We start from the raw sequence: 18,091 nt of genomic DNA, 5'->3' as shown, positions 1-18,091 counted from the left end.
TTCCTTGGTTTGTGGTTGAATCACTGCAGCGTCTTCAAGTTTCTTTCCATTCTGTCCCCATGTTACCCTTCCATGTCTATGTTTGTCTCAAATCTCCTTCTCTCTTTCTTTCTATTACAGCGCCTTTGTAATTGCATTTGGGCTCCACACAGATAATCTCCTTATTAACAATCACATCTGCACTCTTTTTCCACATAAAGTAACATTCGGCTGTGGATTTAGCTCAGTGGTTCTGCCACCTGCTTAGCAAGTGCAAGGTCCCAAGTTCGATCACCTGTACGAAAAACAAACAAACAAATGAAGTAACATTGACAGGTTCTAGGGATTGGGACATGATCTCTTTAGGAGCCACCTATCACAAATGCCACTCACTGAGGCCTTAATAGAGGAGAAAGCCTATGTTGTAGGGAGAAGTTAACAAATGTTCACGATGACCCAGCAATTTAGAAGAGAGGAAAAGACTGGACCCTAGGCCTCTGCTCTTTCCAAAATCTAACTGGGTGGTTCCACCTGTGAACATAGCTCAAAGTCACCTCTGTTATGGTTTAACTTGAGAGTGTCCTGCCAAAGCCTGCTGTGTTCAAAGGTGGGGCTTTTGAAGGTGGATCAAGGCAGTGCAGTAGCAGACTTGCTGCTAAGAGGTGGAGCATGGTTGGAGGTGGACCCCAGGGGCATGGCCTGGAAGGATGTATCCACCCAGGCCCTTCCACGGTGCTCTTTCTGCCTTGAAGCCTGATTATTATGGACTGAAAGCATGAGCTAAAATAAACCTCTCCTCCTTTAAGTTGCAGGTGTTGGACATTGTATCTCAGCAAGGAGAAAGTAACTGAGACACTGAGACTGAGACTAGTAAAGTAACAATAACCACAGAGCTACAGTTTACATCTCAGATGTGCCCCAAAGGCCCATATGATAAAAACTTAGTCCCCATCTTGCTGCTGTTGGAAGGTGGTAGGAACCTTGAAGCGTTAGGTCCTCATTGGGAGGTTTAGGGCACTGGGGACATGCCTCCAAAGTGGACTGTGGGACACTGATCTCTTTCTGTTTCTCTTTTTCACTTCTGTACTGCCAATTTGCTCTACCCTGTTCCCCTAGCCATGATATGTCACCTTGCTACAGACCCCAAACCAATGTGGCCAACATTCGATTGAATCCTCTGAGACCACGAGTCAAAACAAACCTTTACTGATTTTAAGTTGGCTATCTCAGGTATTTTGTTACAGTAACAGAAAGCTAGCTAATACACCGTACAACAACAACAGTAGGGCAAATAAGGACTACATTAACTACATTTGAATCAGAGTCAGGGTGGCAATGGTTGGCAAGTGTGTTGCACATATAATTAACATCATAGTTCTTCGAACCAAATCACAACTAGTGTTCTGAAGCTCTATCCATTATGAAGAAAATGATAACTTATTCTCATGCACTGTAACCTGAATGTCCACATCTCAAAATTAGTCAGGCAAAGCCCCTAGAGATCATTATATTCTATAAAGAACACTGGGAAGCCCTTATATACCTAAGGGAGGCTAAATCCCTATGACAAAGAGTAGAGTTTTCCTGACAACATGGGACATGTAGGAACTTGTTTAAAAAGTAGTACGTTTTTAAAAAAAAAAAAAAAAAGTAATACTCTTGGTGCCGCCACCTGCCTCACAAACACAAGGTCCTGAGTTCAATCCCCAGTATCAAAAAAAAAAGAAGAAGAAGTTGTACACTTGATGTCCATTTAAAAGGCAACCAAGTGTGTATCACTTCAGAAAACTACTCTGTGGTATGGTTCTTTTAGAGCTTGATGTCAGCCTTCCCCTGCCTAATTGTTAAGAATTACATGAATATTCTGACCTTGGCTTATATTTTCTCAACAAATGCAGCCTTTCATGGGGGGCGGATTTCATGTTTTATAAAACAAAACCAAAGAAATTAAATAAATTATGAGGGAGGAAACTGTTTTTAAATGTTAAGAATAGACTACATACTTTTGATATGACTTCTATCTAAACTGTATTATCAGTTGAAGACTCTCTACATCGGTGTTATGGGACATTCTTTCTACTGAAGTTAAAAGCCAGTGGAAATGCTATGTCTGCCAACTATCCCACTTCAAAGGGAAAGTTCCTGGTGCTTTGAAGTGAGCAACACATCATTTATCTTTCTTTATTTTAATAGTTCATTCTTATCTAGGCCTTGGGCAGGCTTTATCCTGTCTCAGGTTCAGTGCAGATTTACTCTTTGGATTAGGACTAATTGTAGATGTTAGACATTCAAAGTGTTGTGTGAAATAAATATAACCCATTTTTTACATTTATAGACTTAATAAAAGTTTGTGATACCCACTCCCTCTCCCAAGAATTGAAACCAGAGCTTCCTCCAACTTAGGCAAGCACTCCACCACTGAGCTATACCCACAGCTCTTTATTCTCTTCAACTCAAGGTCCAGCTGAATTGCCCAGGCTAGCCTCAAATGCCTAATTCTCCTGTTTTGGCCTCCCAAACAGCCGGGATCACAAGCGTGCACCACCACTTCCAATTTAAAGAATATATGTATCTCTTGCAAATTCAGTGCATTGGGAATTTATCATTCTTTCTGGGGTTTGAGTGGTAAAAGCAGGAAGTTGAGCTCTGCTATTTAAAATTCAATAGCCTTAAGGAATCGGTCGAAAACGAGATGAGAACCAATCTGTAACTCTTCTGTATGAGAAGAGAGACTGTAGATAAAGGTCTAATATACATGCCAGTCTAGGAACGTTAACTTGATTCTGTTAGACGTTGAAGAGCCTTAAGCAGGCAGGGAGGGACAGATTACTTTGGTGGGAGCACGTAGAACAGAGCTATCAGGAAGACAACTAAGGACAAGCTAATCAGATATATGCTTCACTTAGGAAAAGCACAAAGTCTGAAACGCAGAATGAGGGTGAGCATGGAGAGAAATATTAAATATTTAAATATTTAGGAGGCAAAAATCTATGCCTGAGTGTTCAAGATGGGAGTGGAAGAGTTGAGTGCCCTGTGTTTGGCCGAAAGCAAGTGCTAGAGGTTATAGTGGGTAATCAATGACTACATTTCCTATAGTTCTTGGGGCAGTCTAATGCACTTCCAAGAGGTTTGTGCACCACTCGCGCGGAACCTCAGCATCCATAAAAACAGAAGAGGCACATTAGGGGACGTGCCCTGCGACGTTGCTTTATAACAAAAATAATAATTTTATCTCTCGCTGTACTACTTCTCTGATTCCTGCTCCTCTACTCCCCGAGGCTTCAGAGGCCCCCAAAATACCCAGACTGGTCTCCATGGTAACAGTTGCTCGCAACCGGAAGTGATGTGTCACGGAGCATTCCTGGAGATGTAGTTTAGACTACCTACAGACGGTGGTAAAATTTTCCGTCCTCCGCCCTCCATGGAAAAGGGTTGGGTGGTGGGAAAGTGTAAAAAGCTAGTTCGGAAACCTGCGCACGACAACATGGAGGCCCAAGTCACCTACGACCACAGTGGCGACAAACCCGCCGTCGTGAGCCTAGCCCGTCTCCGCAGTAACCGGTTTGCGCTGAGGACTCCGGGAGTTGTAGTTGGGAAGAAGCCGGCTCCGCGCCAGGACAGCCAAGCCGATACCGGTTAGCGTTCGCCTCTACTGGCCATAGGCGGACTCCGCGGACAGAGCGAGCAGCCCGACTTGCTCTTCAGACGGTGAGCGTTTTCTGGCGTACGGTAAAACACCTCTTGGGCTACCTCGGCCTCTAACCCCGAGTTGGATGCTAGAATGGTGGGTTCCCGGGGCCCCTCCAGGGGGCAGTGACTGCCACGGAAAGGAGCGGTATCGCCCCGCCTCCGCGCCAGCCGGGTCCCGCCTACCAGGCCCAGGCGCTTGCTTCCCTCGGTTCCGCTTGCCCGACAGGTTCCGGTGGAACGAATTTGGCCCACGTCTGACTATAGTCACACTGGGGATGCTGTGGATCAGAGGGCCTCCCAGAGTGGAGTCCCCAGACTCCGTCTCGTCCAGTCTTGTGTTACAGAAGGGGAAACCGAGGCCAGCAGTTAAAGGGGGGTGCTTTCACTTAGTTAACGAACAATGCCATACTTAAATAAACAAATCACTTTTTTTGTTGTTGTTTTAAGAGGAAAGTGGACCAGTAGATGAAGAAACTTACTGGCCACATGCATCATGCACTGCAGACCTTATTCGGATCATGATTCTACCAACCAACCGAAATTTTTAAAGATCAGGGACATATGAACATTGATTAAGAGTATTAAGGAATTTCTGTTTAAAATGTTTAGTTGAGATAATAATTTGGGGTTATGCTTTAAAAAGAAAAGGCTTGGCGTGGTGATGCATGCCAACAAGCCCAGCACTCTGGGAGGCTAAAGCAGGAGGATCACAAGTTTGAGCCTAATCTAGCCAATTTAATAACTAACCAAGACCCTGTCTTAAAAATTAAAAAGAGAGTAAGGCTCAGTGCAAAGGCTGGGTGTTCAATTCCTGGTACCAACACAAAAGAATTTAAAAATAAAGAAAAGCCTTAGAGACACATAATGCACTTGTCTAGTGCGGGAAGGCCCTGGGTTCAGTTCCCAGTACTGCAAAAGAAGGTGGGAGAACAGTGTTGGAGAGGGAAGGGAAGCCTATAGGTGAAAGAAAATTAGTGTCCACTTGCTGATCATTGCTGGAGCTGGCCGTGTTTCATACACAGAGATGACTGAACTATTGTACACATTTGAATTCTGTTTGATATAAAGTATTATTTTAATCCTCTGCTAGAGATGCGCAGTGGGTTATTCATGGGGGGAACAAAGGTATGGTATCTGACATTTGCTTTAAAATACTCCATTTGCATCCAGGAAGATACAAGTGTGGCAAAAATTGAATTCTTACAGGAGCTGGGTGAGGGGTGTGAGAGTTTGTTGTGCTGTTGTATTCTCCCTACTTTAGTGGGACTGAAGATTTCCAAAATCAAGGGGTTTTTAATTTTAAACATATATTGAGTGTGATTCAGGAAGTCTGCAACATACTGGAGCTCATAAGGCATTTCTGTGAAACATGACCATCCTGTGGCACAAGCGAACCTCTCTGGAGACTTTCACAGTCCAGAGTGGAGGCAGCAATGAGGAGGGCTGTGTCCCTGATCCCCCCGGTTCCTTGAATGTAGGACAGAATTCTGAGGTTGAAGGTGGAAGAACAGGACCATTGTGGAAAGGGACTCTGCGCAGGATTCACCCAGCAGCAGGATGCCCTTGGCACTCCAGTTAGCGTGCTCTGCCCAAGTGGCTGAGGCCAGAGAGTCACAGCAAGGAGCCCCACAAGGAGCTCTGGCGCAGGAGTGCTGCCTGTCATGGAAGGTGTGGCAGTCCTGTTAGAGGGAGAGGGAGAGAGAGAGAGAGAGAGAAAGAGATAGAGAGACAGAATTCAGTGACAGAACCCCTGGGAGGAGAAGAGAGGACTGATGTGGGAAAACAGGGTCAGGATGGGCTTCCAAAGAAAATTAACATCAGATCAGTTTTGACCCAATGCCTTTTTTCTAATCTTAGCTCTTGTACATTTGATTTGGTTCTCATCCAGTTCAGTTTGCAGCCAGAATCCCAGAAAGAATTAAGCTCATGACCTGAAATACCACTGTATTTTATCTTTTTGGCATAAATCAGACACTGGATGATCTCCAGACCTGGGGGGTGGTTTCCCCACCTCTTGATTTCATTTTCATCTGAGTAGGCTTTCTTGAAGTCATTATTTAAACCAATTTTAACCATTTTCTACAAAATTATACAGTCACCTTTCCCAGTACAGAATTAAGTGCAGATTTTATATCTTGGAATTTCGTGTTTTGCAATTACTGAGGATGGAACCTAGGGCCTTACACATGCTAGCAAGATCCCTACCACTGAGCTATATTCCCGGCCATTTATTTTATTTTGAGATAAGGTCTTACTAAAATGGGATTACAGACATGTGCCACTGAGGTTTCATGTTTCCTGCTCAACTGCAAGCTGCCATGTCTCCTTATCTATTATGTTTTTGACATTCCCATATACAATACTGTACCTTCTTGCTGAAAGACACAATGCCCAAGTTCCTGAGGCTTGTTATCTTTCTTCACTTATGTTCTTAGCAGAACTGTTAATCTCTGGGGACACAAATCCAAAGTTTAAAAAAAATTCTCAGCCTCAGCAGACAATTTGACCTCAATCTCAGCAAGAACCCTGAGCTGGCCTCACCCAGTTTGAGCCACTCCCAGGTGCCCAGCTCCAGGGAACTGTGTGAGATCATAAAAGAGCTTCAGGACAATTTTACACAGCAATAGAAAACTAATATAATAAGGCCAGGCATGGTAGTGCACATCTATAATCTCTGCACACTGGGAGGCTGAAGCAGAAGGATCTCAGATGGGAGCCCAGCCTGGTCAACTTAGTGATTCAGGGAGATTTTGTCTCAAAAAACACATATACCAGGGCCGGGGATTTGGCTCAGTGGTTCCTCTGCCTGCCTCATAAGCACAAGGGTCCGAGTTCAATCCCTAGTACAAAAAAAAAACAAAAAACCCAAAACAGAAAACCACATATACATACGTACATACAAGTGCTGGGAATGTAGCTCGATACAAAAGCCCTGGGCTCAATCCCCAGTACCACCAAACTATGTAAATAAGAAAACTGTTACAAGGAGTCTTAACTGAGAATGTGGGTACTGTTCCAGGGATTAGAGGCTGTCAAGACAGGTAGTTTAGGGCTTTTTTTTGGGGGGGGTTGTTGTTTTGTTTGTTTGTTTTTGAGACTGTCTACTATGTAGTTGAGACTGCCCTGGAACTCACTGTGTAGCCCCAGGCTGGTCTCGAACTCACAGCAATCCTTCTGCCTCAGCTTCCTGAGTGCTGGGATTACAGGTGTGCACCACCACACCTGATGGGACAGGTAGTTTAGATTCCAAAAAGCTGGACTTTCTGAACTGTTTTAATGGCTTTTGAGAAAATGAGACAGAGTATTTGAAATAAGAACATTCATAGAAAAATCTATGAAATATGGTCATGGCATCAATATATCTAAATTACATTTCCTTTATAATAAAGCCATTTAGTTGTTTGTTTGCTTTGTCTTTGTTTTGGGTACTGGGGATCAAACTCAGGACCTTGCACTTGGGAGGCAGGTGGCGGAACCACTGAGCTAAATTCCCAGCCCCAAACTATTTAGTTTTTTAAACTATGACTTTTATCAAAAGCTGAATCAAGCTAGGCATGGTGGCACACACCTATATTCCCAGCACTCTGGGAGGTTGAGGCAGGAGGACCACAAGTTCAAGCCTGGCCTGGGCAACTTAGCAACTTAGTGAGACCCTGTTTTAAAATAAGAAATAAAATAATCTAGGGCCTTAGTACAGAGGCCCTGGGCTCAGTTCCTATACTGAAAACACATTTCCTTGAATTGGAAGATTCAAATTTAGACCATATCTGGGAAATAGAATTATAAAAAGACTTTCTCTTTGTACTTTTTTTCCCCAGTGCTGGGGATAAAACCAAAGCTTAGTGCATGACCAGCAAGTACTCTACCATTGAGCCACAACCCCAGCTCCGAGAACAAATTTTAAAGAGATATACTTCAGAATGTAGAGAGTCTAGCAAGACACTTTATTGAAGTGACTCACACTCGTGGCAATCCTCCTGCCTCAGCCTCCCAAATGCTAGAATTACAGCCATGCACCACCACACCCAGCTGAGGTCCCCATCTCAAAAAAACAGAAGACATGACCACTCAATAGTCTACAGCGTCACTTGTCATTCGTGTGCTCTATGCCCTAGTGTGTGTAGTCATCCCCTGTGGCAAGCATGGCGTTTTTGCTGGCTGTTTTTGCACAGGATTATATTTGGATTTTCTGACTTCAGGACTGAGAACAAGGAGTTCACCGCCCATCAGTGACTTTCTGAAAGAGGCTCCTGTGAACAACTTCACACAGGCACCAAACTAGGAACCACCTGGGAATGTTCCTTTCTCTTCCCTGGCAGCAGAGAAGCTGAGCCGTGGCCTTCCCTTCCTAAGATCAGAATCAGAGGCGCGGTAAGACCCCTCGGTGCCCTGCACATGTGGCCAGTGTCCCAGCAGACCCTGCCCACAGGGATCTGCAGGAGACAGGCCTGTCGGGGGTGAGCATGCTATTCTGACCAACAAATGGCTGTTTCTGGACAGGGGAGGCTGGCAGCGCCGTCAAGGGCATTTCCCCCTTGCCGGGAGACAAGCCCATGAGCCCAGGGCCCTGGGAAGGCCTTTGCCAAGCCAGGCGCGTGACCCATCAGGAAGCCACACGGGCTCATTCACATGCACAGGCCCTTGCTGGGCCCCTGAGGATGTCCCATGACTCTTAGTCATACCCATTGGCCAGCAGGTTCAGAAGTCAAGAGACACTGCAGAGACACGTGAGCCAGTGCCCAAGGGCCAAGTGGCAGGAAGGGCGCGCCGGCTAGAGCCCTGGCAGCATCAGTCACATATGAATCACAGGCTCTTTACTAGTGCTCAGGTGGCTGGTGGATTGCAAAGGATCGTCAGTCTGCCCTGGAAGGCACCCCAGGACCGGAGCGGAGCACCAGCAGTCAGGGCTGGCCTTTTACTGCACCTGGCCCAGGATCACTGTAGGTGACATGATGGAAAAGGACAAGCCTGGTTCTCTGTACGCCCCTGACTGAAGAGTCACACCCTGGGCACCTTCGGACGGGCTGAGCAGAAACTGTCACCCAGCGACTCACTGACAGAGACTGGCATGGCTGAGCCACAGAAGGCTGGCTCAGCCTCTGGAGCCACAGGTGTGACGGGGGCTCGGCTCAGCTGTGTAACCTAGACTCCCACCCGCACTACCCGTGGAGTGTGTGTGTGTGTCTGTGTGTTGTGTGGCATTTTTACAAAGCACAATTTTATTTTGTTTTGAGACAGGATCTCACTATGTCCAGGCCAGCTTTAAACTCACTACATAGCCCAAGCTGGCCTGAAATTCATGATCTTCCTGCCTCAGCCTCCCAAGTGCTGGGATTATAGGTGTGCACCACCACACCCAGCTCACAAAACACCTTTTTCTAGTTTTATTTTATCTTCCTGGTAACTGTGTGGAATACATTTTACATATGGCACACTGGACACAGAAAGGTTCAGAAACCTTCCCGGGACATGGCCCTAGAGGCACCATAAGCAGCATTCCTCAGGGATCCCGGGCCCCAGACAAGCCTCTCAGTGTGGATTGATAACCGTCCAGGTTTGGGCAGGAGCCACAGCTGCCCCTCAGCACACACATCAGCTTCTGGCCTCTACCTGGGGCTCCTCTGCAGCCACTTTCCTATAACTTCTGCTCTTTTTAAAATAACATGTTTCAAGCCGGGCGTGGTAGCACACGCCTGTAATCCCATCACTTGGGAGGCTGAGGCAGGAGGATCACTGTGAGTTCGAGACCAGCCTGGACCTACATAGTGAGTTCCAGATGAGTCTCAACTACTTAGTGAGACCCTGTCTAAAAAAAAAAAAAACAAAACCAAAAACATGTTTTCTCTTGTCAGCAGAAGTAATGCATGTCCCGGGTGTGGTGGGACACACTTGTAATCCCAACTACTTGGGGGCTGAGGCAGGAGGATCACAAGTTCTAGACCAGCCTGGATGATTTAGCAAGGCTCTGCTCACATAATACAAGGATGGTGTTGCTGGGGTATAGCTCAGTGCTGGAGCATTCACCTAGCATGTATTAGGCTCTGGGTTCAATTCCCAGGATGGCAAAAAACAAAGAAATGCCTGAAATAGATATTAAAGCCAGGTGTATTGGTGCATTCCTGTAATCCCAGCACTTGAGGCCCAGGCAGCAGGATTGCCATAGGTTCAAGCCAGCCTGAGCTACATAGCAAGACCCTGCCTCAAGAAACAAAACAAGGGCGGAGGATTTAGCTCAGTGGTTCTGCTACCTGCCTCAGAAGTGTATGGTCCCTAGTTTGATCCCTGGTACCAGAAAACAAACAAACAAAAATTAAAGTACTGTACATAATAAAACGAAAAAAATATTTTCTTTTCATCTATATTTAAGTATATCAAATACTTTTTTTATCCATGTGGATATACATGTGTATGTAAACATCCCCCCCACCCCCACCCCAGGGCCCGGGGATTTGGCTCAGTGATTCTGCCGCCGGCCTTGCAAGCACAAGGGCCTGAGTTCGATCCCCAGTACCAAAAAGAAAAATTCCCCCATTGGTTGTCCCCCCTAAAGAGGGAGTTGGGGAATCTCCTGGGCTTCACATGCTCCTCCCAGCCACAACCCTGCTTTCACCGGATTTCAGATAAAGACCTAGAGAAGGTCCCCTGCCCTTGCCCCGCGCAGACCCCACCCACCCTGCTCTCCAAGGCAATGCCGCTCTTGGCCACCAGGGGGAGATGTTTGCTCACGAACGAGCCCCGAACCCCGAAACCCACGGGCCGGTGGGAGCCTACAGCCGAAACTGCTACCCTTTCTGCCCAGACCGGTTCCTCCGAGGAGAGGAACTAGCACCTCTATCAAAGTCACCCCTTGCTCCTCCCACATTATCATTTATGGTGTTCATTGCACTTCTGGAAACCTTGGTTTGTGAGGAAAAGACAGGCAAAATATGCTTGCTTTTGGACCACATGTGCTTGAGTTTGAGCACAGATCTACTCCTGTTTCTTAGCCCTGGGCTTCTAGAAAAAACGCTGCCCAGGCCATGCCTGCAGCCTGACACCTTCAGCTGCCAACTTCACAGGGCCTCCTCCCTGCCCTTCCGCCCTGCAGCAGCAGGTCTTCCCACCTGCCTGGCAGCATGTCTGAAGATGTCACCACTTTTCAGTGTCCCTAGTCAACTCCAAGAGTCTGGCTGTGTGCTTTTCCTGAGTTTCTGCGGGGCCCAACACTTACTACTGCAAAACACTTGACACAGTGAACCATCTGCCTCTCTTCTTGGAGGGAGCTCCTACGGAAGGGACAACTCCCCCCCGCTTCTCTATCCCCATACTTAGGAGTGAACCCAGGGCCTCCACACTAAGCTGTATCCCCACCTCTTTTTCCTGTTTCCTTAGTGGCTAAGTTGCCCAGGCTGGACTTGAACTTACGATCCTCCAGACTCAGCCTCACAGAATGCTGGGATTACAGGTGTACACCAACATATTTGGCACTTAGGAGTCTTACCCACTTGCCTCCCAGCTCCTTGCACAGTGTTCGGCACTCTTCAGGCTTATGAGTGCAGTGAAAGGTGTGTGCGTGCACAATTGAAAGAATAAGTGAGCCTGCCGTGTTCCCTGTTCATTTCTCTCCTTCCTTCCCCTTGCCCTCGCATTCATCAGGTGCCCCTCACTGTCCCCCATGACTCTGGAATGCTGTGGCTAAAGGACCATCTCTGTCTGGTGGTGGGGATTCCATGGGACTTGGCATGAGACGGATCTGCCCTTAAATCCTGTCTCAGCCACCTCTTCACAGCACACATAGCTTCTTTCCTACCAAGCTGGCAGAATTGCTGTGAGAAACCATGCATCAGCTCAAAGGAGGCAGCCAAGGATCAGTTCTTCCTCCCTTCCTGCTCCCGCCTGAGCTCTCCTCTGGAACTTAGGGACAGAACACCCTTAGAATCCCAAAGCTGCTGTTAGTCTGCGACCCTGATCTGCTCCCCTAGGCTGCCCAAGCCATCTGTCAGTGACACCTCCTCCTGCCCCATTCTGCGTCCCAGCACAGATAAGGACAAGGCGTCGGGTGGAGCGGACGTTCCGAAGCTATGCATGGAATGGGTGAACGAATGAATGAGTCACCCACAGCAGCTGCTGGGGTGTGTGGGCAGGAGTCACAGTGCAGAGGGCACAGGAGGCCTCCTGCCCATCACAGGCCGTGCAGAGCACATGATGCTGGGGCCAGGAAAGGAATCAATCGAGAGAAGAAGGAGGAGAAAGATGATGAAAACTTGGAGACCTAGGGAAAAGGAAACTTTGAGAGCTGCAGCGCCTGACTCTTGCCTTCTGTACGGAATCACCACCTCTGCCGGTGGTCCCCAAGCACCACACATGCAGGACGGCCTGTCCTGGGCACACTGTCCCCTAGGAGCCTGATTTCCTCACAGCCAGAGTCTCTTCCATTCCTACTGCTAAAAGTCTAAGCGCTGACAAGACCATTTTCTGCATTCGCCACCTTCATCACGGCCCTGTCCGGTGAACGTCTGAAGTCACGAGTGCTCTGAGCCCCCCACACACCGCGTCCTCAGCCCCCTCCCTGGTCTCCCTGTCGGAGATGGGGGCGCCCCTGGAGCTTCGTCATCTGTGATGATCGTCCGCCCGCTCTCCAGCCGGAACCTCAGTGATGAATAAGGGCTGATTTTTCCTCAAACGATCACCACCCCCAATTCATCACATTCAAAGGACTTTGCACTGCACACCGTGCATCGGGATGTGCACGAGGGGCAGTGACGTAGGTTCAGGCTTATTGCGTGCTCTCTCTGCCCTGTGATTTTCTGTTCTTTGTGCCTGCTCCCCTCCAGCCAAGGAGCTTCCTCTATGGGAGCCATTCAGAGGGAGTCTCTCTAGTATGAATTAAGAGATGAATGAAAATTTCCCCTATTCATAATATTCAAAGATTTCCCCTGCTGTATGAGTTCTTTGATTTTCTGCCAGAATCCTGTCCAAGTGTTTGGCCACGTGCACTGTACCAGTGGAGGGAGGTTGGATTTAGCATCTGCATGTCCCCAAAGCAGGATCTGTCTCAGTACAAAGCATGACCAGATCCTGGTCTCGCACTGCTGTGACACGGTGGGAATTGAGGGTCACAGGCCTCCGTTTCTGGCACACATATCTCACCAGCCTCCAGCCGTCCCTTCCGTGACTGCCACAGGCCAAGAAGGGAAGACCCTGGGTGAATCTGCAGTTCATAGGGGATGCCAAGCACCCACATCAGGGAGTATGTGGTGGTAGCCATGGAGCACGGCCCTGGCCACCTCCCATCCTTCAAGGTGCCCAGATTCCCCCTCTTCCCTGAAGCCTTCCCAGGACATGGGAAGAAACCTTCCCGGGACATGGCCCTAGACGCACCATAAGCAGCATGTACTGCCTGAAAGACCCTCTTGACACCCACATTGTGCTCTCTTCCTCCATGACCTGGTTATGCCTTTTTCTCCTCCAACAGATTTAAACTCCTTGCAAAGGAACTGCATCACTTCATTTGGATTCTCCACAGCACCTCTGAGCATGAAACACCCTGGGACGAGGCTGTCTCCACAGCTGCGGACACAGGGGTCCAAGCAGATGATTCAGGGAGCTTGCCTTTGATGAAGATGCAGCCTGCCTCTTCTGGGATGCTTGTCCCTCATTCTCTTCAAGGTTACACAAGGAGGAAGGTGACCTTGTACTTACTGTCACCCTTTTGTCCCCAGCCCCCAACCCCGGCAGGCCAGCCAGATAAGCCCTGAAGCCCCAGAAGGTGGCAGAGGCCTAGTCCTCATCACCTCAGCCCTGCATGGAGATGTTGCCAGTCAGCACGAATTGTGCTGGGCCTGGGAGTGTCCATGGGCAGGGGACAGGCTGGGAACAAACAGCTGTCTGTACTGCTGCAGAGGAGCTGGTTAAGTGAGCCTGGCTCAGGGGCCACCTGGAGCTCCTGAGGGCAGGACCTGTGCCTTCACTTGTCACTGCTGCAGTGCTTAGCTTGGCCTCTGGCAGGAGAGGTATCCACAGAGTATCTCCCGAATGGATAACTACTCCCTAGTAACAAAGCCACCAGGAGCTCACAGAGGGAACCTGAGGTCAGAGATGAATAATTGTACTGTGTCCCCTCTCTACCTCATGACTTCATCTCTTTGGCATATGGCTAAGTTCTGGGTGCCGTACAGGAAGTACAGAATAGGCCTCTTTCCTCTTGTTAGTTACAAAATCTGTCTCCCCTGAAAAATAGGGACAACTTCTGTGTCTGAATTTAGGAAATAGCTTGGAGCTCTCTTCCAACTTACTTTAAAGCAAATAAGCCAAGCTGTGCTTGGCCCGACAGCGAGAATGATCACTTGGACTTGCTGAACAGGTGGCAGGTCCGAGTTTGGGTGTTGTGGACAGGAGGGAAGGTGGGCCCACCAGCTGCCACTGTTGTCTTACCAGAGGCCACATACTCACCCAGTTATCCAGGCCCTGGGAGACAGCTGCTCTGAGTCTCCAGAATATTCTTTTAAATTGCTCTGGCAATAGCTGGCCTGAGGCCACACCAGATAAGATATGAGAAATACAGGTAAAGAGATTAAAGCAGGTAATAGAGTGAAAGCTGTTAGAGGAGCAAAGGGTGACCCTACATCAGCCCCTCCCAAGGAGCTTGCAGACACCTCTCAAAGGCTTTTAGGAAACTGCTCAAGAAACCAGGAGAGAGAGAGAGTCAGAGACACCAGGTCTAGATGGAAAGCTGTAAAGTCAAGTCACCCCCTGTTCCATTCCCCACCCCAACTCCCCACCGTGAGGACAGCACTTGAGCTCCCAACCAGAAATACCCGGAAGCTAGTTAGTGAGTTACTAACACCAGTAACCAGCATCCATGTTGTGTCCCCAGTGCCACATGTCACGTGCAGGATCCATTTAATCTTCCCCTCAACCCTCTGAGACAGCAGCAGTGTTTCTGTTCTTGTTTGTTACAAATGAAGGAACTAAGACGCAAAGAAGTTCAGTCACTTGCTTGAAGCCCCACAGCTCATAAGTAGAGGAGCCAGGATTCAAGTCCAGGTCTGCTCTGCCTTTCTTGTCAGTTTTTCTACTGCAGGACTTTTCATTCCATTTGCTGAAACCACCAGTCTGCAGTCTGGCTGGGACATGGGGCCATCTTGAAACTGTTCCTCCTCCAGTACCTCTTCTTGAGCCTGTCAAAGCCACACCAAGGTTTCCAAGAGACCTTCCAAGAGTCTCACAGTGAGCACTTCCCACCCTGTGAAAGTCACATTCCTGAGCCAGCAGGCTTCCCTCCAGCAGTCACTGGAATCTGCTGAGGGAACTGGAGAATCTGGAGTCATGGCAGACTCAGGAATCTGTGACTGTGCTCTCAGTTCTGCAAGCCAGGCATTATGGTTAATTTCTGCCCCACTGTTCCAAGAACTTCATGGGATTGGCTGGAATGGTTGGGGATGGAGGTCTTGATTGTGTCATCTAGCGCATCCCTCCACTCCTGGAAGCATCCTCTGGGACCATGGTGTCCTCAGTGACCTTTGCACTTCTCTTTGGTCCTCTCCACTGGGCTCCCCTCTGCCTGTCTGCCCCCAGCCCCGCTGCCCTCCCTGGTGGCTGTCGTACCATGGGACTCTGCACAGTTCATTGGGTTGGAGCCCAGCTTAGGCTGGCTGGTAACTTTTGAAGTTACCTGGCTCAACATAAAGCCAGTCAGACTGGTCAGGTTTCCCCTTTGAGAAATTTGACCTAAAATGGAGATCATCTAGACGGTGTGTGACAGGATGTCACGAGGGCGAGCAGGGCCCGGGTGGACCAGTGCGCTGCTCAAAATTCCACTGGGGGAAAAAGTTTGAGTAAAGAAGAACAGGACAAGCTATGGTGAAGAGAAAAATAGGCTTGTTTCTGGCAAGAGGTAAAGAGGGGCCAACCTGAGCAGAGCTGATAGAAGCCAGAGCAAGGTGCCAACCCCTGAGCTGCCCACTGCCTACAGCCCACCTGGCTCAGCCTCAGCCACTGCAGCAAGCTCATTACATGTTCCCTTTGCTGTCAGTTGGCTTAGAAAACATGAGGCTTAGTGCTGCAGTGAACTATGGAGAAATGGTTGGGAGCATCTTGAGTCCCTGAGACCACAAGATGCAGGGGAAAGCAAGCCTGTTGAGGCAGAGTGACACAGAAGGAGTCCAGGTCCTCGATGACATCATTGAGCCACTATACCCTTTTCTAGAACTAGTGGCTTCCAGCACTTTAGCTGTATCAGTTAAAGGTCTTTGTTTTCTAAGCAGGTCTCTGCTCCTTGCAGCCTGAAGCAGTCTCAGAACCTTTGTGTCATCTGCCCCATGACGCCCCCCTGCGCCCTCTGGCTCTTGTCACAGTTCCAAGTGGGAAAATCTACCAAAGCACTGATGAGAGGAAGTAGTCTGGGGTGGTAAGAAATACAATTCAGGATTGGTCACAGCCTGCAGGGCAATCCCAGCTCTTAATCTCAACCCCTGGACAGACAAGAAAAGAAAAATATTCAGGAAGTTTCCAGATGTCTGAGTATCCAAGATGGGCTCAGTGATGACGTTTAGGGCAAACAAGTTCAGAGAGGTTCAGTGCCTGAGATGTGGGGGCCTGTGCAAGGGCCCAGAAGCCATGGAAGGAGCAAGGAGTTGGGTGAATTCTGGAGAGAGGTAGGCATCTACAGCTGGATGTTTTGAGTCTCTGTCATAGGTGAAGAAGTTTATGGCAGCTGGAACCAAACTGTGGGGCCTTCCTGTCTAGCAAGCCTTGATGTTTCAGATCATCTTAGGCACAAAGTCCCCTGACTTGTGGCCCTGTTCATTGCCTTGTACGGCGCTCCTCAGTTTCTCCATCCCCCACCCCTCCTGCCCGCCATATCCACCTTTGTTTCTGTCTTTTCCAAGTAAAGTCAGGAGGCAGAAATGCACAAGACCTGAGTCACTTCAAACGCAATTGGAGAGTTAAGGTAGTGGGAGGCGAGGATGTATTTTGGGAGATTTAGACTAGGAGTCTAGGAAGGGGAGTGAGATTGGCAGGTGAGAGAGCAATTGGTAAATGAGGACTGAAGAAAGCTTCCCCTCAGTGCAGCTTCCGGTTTTGTGATTCTGTGACAAGAAGTGAGCCTGATTCTTCCCTTCCCTGGCTCTTCCTCTTTCAAACTCTATTCTTTAATGTAAAACAAAGACTAGACTGGCATCATCTGAATGTATCTGACAAAAGCAAATTGTTTCATTGTGTTCAAGCCCTTAGAAAAGCCACCCACCCCATTTGCTATCTCAGAGTAATCTTCAGCGGTGTAGAGATGTGGCCGTGGTATGTCGTCAGATCTTTAGGTCCAGCCTTGGATGCTATGATTTTAGATGTTGTAACCACCAGAATCTGCCACTGAGCCCAGCCCCTCTCAGTGCAGTCCTGTGTTCCCTTCATATGGTCTCCTGTCCCCAAATGCCAAAGACAGGAACATTATGTGAGCCTGTCTTATGATGTCATTCATTCAACAGATACACATACCTACTAGGGTGAACTTAAACTTATAAAAGGAATAAGAAAGAGGAGTCAGTAAAGACAAAAATAAAAATCCTTTAGGACCATCAGAGAAAGGAATGGAGGCTCTTATGGGCGTAGAGTAAAGAAAAAAAAAAAATTAAGTCCCTGCCTGGCAATAGGATTGGTGCTTTCGTGTGTTACTTAATTAACCTTGAATTTGCCCAGAAAGTTTTCCTCTATATCCTTTAGGATTCTTTGAAATCCAATAATGAAGAGAACTGAGACTTCTCCCCACTCTTCCTCATCAAAGCTTTTCTCTAGGATGAAGCAGCCTAATGACTGCCTAAAAGCCCTCCCACGATCTGTACGAGAGCGTTCCTCGCCTGTGAATCCTCCAGTGATGAGAAATCACTAAGACATCCCTGGGTGATTTTCCACAGTGCTTGCACTCACCACTTCTCTACGGGGTGAATGATCTGGTGTTCAGTACACTCATGATTTTGCATATTCATACCACGAGCAGCTTAGTCTCAGATGAATTCTCTGACATCACCTAAGGATGGAACTCTGACCGGAAGTTCTTCTGCATCTTCTCTGCTACAAAACCCCAGATTTCGCATTATCTGGGAGCACTACCTGAAGGCCTCCTTTTCTCTACATTACATGTGTTAGGGAACTGATCATGTTAAAGTATGCTGTGACGCCGCCTCACAGGCTGCATTCTCCTGGTACATCTTGGCTCCTAAAATGACCTCATGCCCTTATCTCTGGTTTCCCTCCCCCCCAAGGCCACAGTGGTCCAGGAAAGTTGAAACCTGTGTCTGCAGGACTGGGCCCATAAAAACAATCTGGCCTGTGATAGGTTAAAAGTAGCTCACTCCTCATAAATAAGCAATAGCCCACCCCAAAACTGATAAAAGGACCTTCCTTTCTTTGTTCTTCTCTCTCCTTCTGCTTCTTCTTCCTCCTC

General features: G+C 48.1%; 1 long non-coding RNA gene across 2 annotated transcripts in view; it reads left to right on the top strand.

Annotated features, from left to right (window-relative positions):
• The first annotated feature begins 3,309 nt into the window (after positions 1–3,309).
• The window catches only part of LOC104858657, a 30,814-nt gene continuing 16,032 nt past the window's right edge, over positions 3,310–18,091 (top strand). The window contains exons 1-3 of one of the 2 annotated variants that reach the window (XR_779189.2): positions 3,310–3,687; positions 7,869–8,040; positions 13,124–13,334. This is a non-coding gene — a long non-coding RNA (uncharacterized LOC104858657). The remainder of the gene's footprint in view (positions 3,688–7,868; positions 8,041–13,123; positions 13,335–18,091) is intronic. The other variant, XR_779188.2, reaches the window with a different exon arrangement.

The sequence above is a fragment of the Fukomys damarensis genome, unplaced genomic scaffold (genome assembly GCF_012274545.1).
Source record: "Fukomys damarensis isolate Sample0158 unplaced genomic scaffold, DMR_v1.0_HiC HiC_scaffold_17, whole genome shotgun sequence".
NCBI lineage: Eukaryota > Metazoa > Chordata > Mammalia > Rodentia > Bathyergidae > Fukomys > Fukomys damarensis.
This window is presented reverse-complemented; position numbering and strand designations above follow the sequence as displayed.